Source organism: Tupaia chinensis, unplaced genomic scaffold (assembly GCF_000334495.1).
Source record: "Tupaia chinensis unplaced genomic scaffold, TupChi_1.0 Scaffold000046_3, whole genome shotgun sequence".
NCBI lineage: Eukaryota > Metazoa > Chordata > Mammalia > Scandentia > Tupaiidae > Tupaia > Tupaia belangeri.
In genome coordinates this window covers 790700-796115 of record NW_006159504.1, presented here as the reverse complement: position 1 = coordinate 796115, position 5416 = coordinate 790700, and positions in this window count along the sequence as shown.

Sequence of the window (5416 nt, the reverse complement as noted above, 5' to 3'; positions counted from 1 at the left end):
AAGACCAAAAGTCAGGTCCAAACCAAGTCACTGAGGTTGAGCTTATCAGCAAGGACTCTCACCCAGCCTGTTGTAGGGGAGGATGGGCCCACCAGCTTTCAAACACCAATAGCTGGTTCCTGAAATTCCAGAGAAAGAGGAGCGACAGAGAGACTTCACAATCTCAGATATAGAAGGTAGGAATCTCTGAAGGAATTCTTTTTCCATAACTTTCTTGACAGTAAAAGAAGAGAAGCTCCACTCCGAATGCCTAAACCCTAAACTCTTACTGAAGAAGAGAAGCTCCACTCCGAATGCCTAAACTCTAAACTCTTACTGTAGATTCTACACTCCCATCCACAATAGAGGAGGGAAATTGGCACAGATCATATGCATAGCATAGAGAAGTGCAGGAGCACACAGCTACAGAAACATACTCCAAAGAAGTAGGAAGAAGTGACTATACCACCAGATGACTAAAAATCAAAGCAGTGTTCAAAGAAATAGGAGAAAATACTTCCCTCTGAAAGGATCATTACTTCTTGCCAGCAATAGATAAAATGCCAGAGATTGTAGAAATGTCAGAAAAAGAAATCAGAATATTCACTATAACAATACTCAACAATATGCAAAAGAAAAAAATAGAACCAATTGCAGGAGATTAGAAAATCCTTCCATGATACGATGGAGGAACTCCATAAGGAGATAGACACACTGAAAAAGAATCAAATAGAACTTTTGGATATAAAGAATACTTTGCAGGAAATAAAAAATCTCTTTTGGAAGTATCAACAGCAGACTAGACCACGCAGATGAAAGAATCTCTGACCTTGAAGACCAAACCTCTGACTTAGTCCAAGCAACTGAAGAGAATAGAAAGATAACCATTAAAATTGAGGACAATATACATGAAATCCTGGACACCGTTAAATGGCCAAATATCCACATAGTAGGTATTCCAGTAGGCGAGGAGACCGGTAAAGGCATAGAAAATGTCTTTCATAATATAGTAATTGAAAACTTTCCAAATTTAGAGAATCATGCAGACATCCAAATCCAGGAGATACAAAGGGCACCAATTGGATATAACAAGAAGATCCTCTTCAAGGCTTATCATAGACAAACTGGTAAAAATCAAAGACAAAGTGAAAATTCTAAAAGTGACATGAAAAAAAATGTCAAATTACTTACAAAGGTCATCCCATTAGACTAACATTGGATCCTCAGCTAAAACAGTGAAAGCAAGGAAAAAAAATGGGAAAGCATATTTAAAACTCTGAAAGAAAAGCAATTTCAGCTAAGAGTACTATACTCAGCAAGATTACTCTTCAAATGGGAAGGAGAAATAAAATAATTCCCAGATAAGCAAATGCTGAAAGAATTCAATTCATCAAAATGGAACCAGCACTACAGGAAATACTTACGGGACTACTACTATACCAGGAAAGCTAAAAAGAGACAAATAGAAGACTTATTTCTTTATATAACTTAATGTAAGACTATGGTCATACAAGAACTCAATGTGTGAGTAAAAGTGTTCTTTTTCTACTTCTTCCTAATGTACTATTATTATGTACATTTTACTTATCTCTAATTGAACCAATGATTGATACCCATAGATTTTTTCAGATTATAAACTCTTATTTCTCACAGTCCTCCACATGGAAATTAGAAATTCTTCTTTCATTGGCTATGTTAGGATTATCTTTGTTAACTTATGATATTGTTCCCTCCCTGATTATTTTTCCTGCTTGATTTTTAAGCATTATGTTTTTCTTTAGAATTGTACCTCACAGTAAAGAGTGTCATAGACAATTCAGTTCATATTTGCGGAATAACCACTGGAGTGAGTTTCAAATGTTCACAACATAATGCTAAATGTTGAAGGTGGCAAATATGTCTACATCTTCAATTTCTTTATTCCATACCACGTACATGCTTTTAAAGACCATTCTATAACCTACAAAGATGTGTAATGGTTATATGTAAAACATAAATTGCAATAAATATTTTTAAAATGTTAAAAAAAAATTAGGGGCTGGCAGATGGTGTGGGGGTTAAGGCCGCTAGACTCCCACATGGCTAATCACAATTTGCGTTCCAGATATGGCAGCTTGCTTTCTCACTTTCTCTCTCTCTCTCTCTCTAGTCAACTTTTAAAAAGTAAAATAAAATAATTATAATGAATAAAATTAAATATTTAGAAAAATGTAAAAAATGCTTACTTAAGTCATATTCATATTTGCTGTCTTTCTTTGTTTTTCGATTGAGTCAGGTTTTCAAAATCTAAATTCCTATAAATACTCACTCATGGGTTACCTTTTCATTCTGCTTTTTGAAATTCAGACATAAAAGGCATTTATCGCGTTAGTCTCCTTTTTAAAAAATTCAGGTATCAGTGGCTATGATAAAAAACAAACAAAAAAATGAGAAGTCCTGGTGAAGCTGTAGTGAAAAGCTAACTCTCCTACACTGTTGATCGAGATGTAATTGGGATGGCCACTCTGGAGAGCAATACAGAGATTCCTCAAAAACTTACAATAGAATTACCATATGACCCAGTAATCCCACTCCTTGGTATTTACTCAAAGGATAGAATAATACTCAATTGAAAAGGCACTTTCATGTTTATGTTTGTTGAAGCATTATTTACAATTGCTAAGGCATGAAATCAACCTAAGTGCCCCCAAACTGATGACTAGATTGAAAAAATGTGGCACATATCTACTGTGGCATTCTACTTGGCCACAAAGTAAATGGATATAGATATAATGCTAAGTGAAATAAGGCAGACCATGAAAGATAAGCACAATATCCTTGCTCAAATATATACTGAATGTCTATATTCCAGGAGAGAAATTGAAAGACTCAAAGATATAATAATAGGAAGGGAAAATAGAGACACCAGAGATTGTATGGGAGGGGGGTTAGAGGGAATCAGGAAAAAAATTATTCAAAGAAAAAATTTGCTATCAGGTGCATGTGTTTTGCCAGAGAGAGACAGAGTGTGAGATAGAGGGTGAAAGTTAAAGAGCACCCCTTAGGAGGGCATAACCATGCCACAATCTTTTTTCCTCCACTTTCCTCTTGGGATTTTGGGCATGCATGCACATGGACCTGGTGTGTTATTTATACTGCTGGGTCCAGGACTTGAACCTTGCAGTAGGCCATGTGGGATCCAGCTAACTTAACTGCCATGCCACTTGACTGTCCCAGGAAAAAACTTTTAACACATTCAAGAATGTAAAGTTCTCTGTTGAAAATGTTGTATATGATAATGTCTTTGAATTGATTACCACGCACTGCATGCATGCTTTGAAAAAGCCATATTGAATGCTATAAAGAGTTATACCAATTAAATGTAAATAAAAAGTCATCAAAGAAAAAAAAAAGTTTCAGAAACCATCACCTGTTTGTAGCAGTGTTGTGGCCCTGTCTGGTGGTACAGTTGGTAGTCAACTAAACAGAGGTGCTGAAGAACACACGGCCAATTGCAAGTCCCAATGCTGGATCATCAGTAATTTCTAGTTTAATTTGATTGTGTAAGAATAAACATTGTTAAGGTAGGTTTTATGGCTTAGAATACGGTCTGTCTTGCTGACTGTCTGTGTGAGCTTCAGAATGTGTACTCTACTCTTGTTGGATAAAGTATTTTATAGCTGTTCATTACTGATGATATTTTTTAGACCAACTATATCCTTTCTGACATCCTGCCTAGTGGATCTGTTCATTTATGTATAAAGATATTGAAGTCTGTAACTATAATAATAAAACATCTATTTCTGCTTTAAAAAAAAAAAAAGTAGTTCAGTTCATTCTGAATGGCCATATATTTTTCCTGCAAATTTGGGTGGGATCCTTCTTTATCCAATTGCACTATAGGCCCAATAAAATCAATGTTTGAATATACAGCTGCAACTGTTCAAAACATCATCACTAATCTCACAGTCATCAAACTGGTTACTATGCATTCCAAAGAAGTAAAATATTTGTAAATGAATACAATTTTAACACCCATGTGAGCTTACTTAAAACTTACATTTTGACAGCTAACAGGTGGCTTAGTAGTAAGACACTGGACTCCCACATGGCCAGTTACAGTTTGAGTACCGGACCAGTGGCTTGAATCTCACACCAGGCATGTGTGTGCATGCCCCAAATCCTGAGAGGAGAATGGAGGAGAAGGGATTGTGGCGTGATCATCCTCCCTGAAGGGTGGGGGATGTGATTTCTTGCTTTCTCTTTCTCTGTTTTTCTGGCCAGTGCACCCTCCCTATAGCAAAAATCTCTTAATACAAACAAACCTAACCACAAAATAAGCTTGCATTTTGTATGTTATTTAAAACTGTAGTCCTAGTCATGGTGGCACAAATGGTAGCATGTCATGGTGTGATTCTGTAGCCTCATGGGAAGGCTCAAGGTTTGGATATTGGGTTAAACTGAATGTGCTGGGCGTACCCAGGGGCCTGTGATCCTACGTGCTTTGAAGGCTGGGCGTGGGTTGTGGTGTGATGAGAACTTGTCAGGAGTTTTTGGGTTTTTTTTTCTCTCTCTTTTTCTCACAAGAAAAAGTAAACATAAAAGCAAAAAACCCAGTGTGCTATCAGGATGATTTTATACTGAAGTTTTGCCTTTCTGCAAAACTGCCTTAGCTCATTTCACCAAAGAGACATGGCATAAGAACACTGCAGTCTTCTCATGGAGAATACTAAGCTTCTTCATATTATGATTATGCTTTTTTTTTTGAGTAAAAAAAAGTATGAAATTTTATTTTTCAGATTATATCATTTATTATGGGTTTAATTTTTCTATTTCTATTTCTATTCTTTTCATAGGAAGTATAACATTGTGAGAACCAAATTCCCTGACTGGGTCTCAGCACTAATCGCATTTCATTTAAAATATAGGACAGCTCTTTATGTCTCTTAGGGACACGTGGACGATGAACAATAAACTACTCAGTGGTTCTGGAAGGATAAGTGCTTCTTTCTAGTTCTGCTGGGCAACACAGGTTCTTTCCCTGGTGGAAAGGTAAAATAGGGTAAGGAATGAAAAGCATGAAAGCAGTGACATGGAAAATTCTTAGCATTCTCTTCTTTAGTATCCCAAACTCGACAGCGCTTCGAAATTTAATATCTGTCAGCATTTCGACAAACAAGAACACATTTGAATCCCAAACCTTTGATATTTTAATATTCTTCTCTCAGATTCTCAACTAAACCCTACCAACATAAGCAAACACTCTCCACAAACATCCCTGGTCTAAGTGGGTCCTACATTTTCTACCATCAGCATATTAATATATATATACATATATATATATTTTGAAGGAGTTTTTGCTACAGGGCATGTGCGCTCGCCAGAGAGACAGAGAGAAACAGAAAATGAGAAATCACCCCCCAGGGGGGATGGCCACACTGCCATCCCTTCTCCTCCA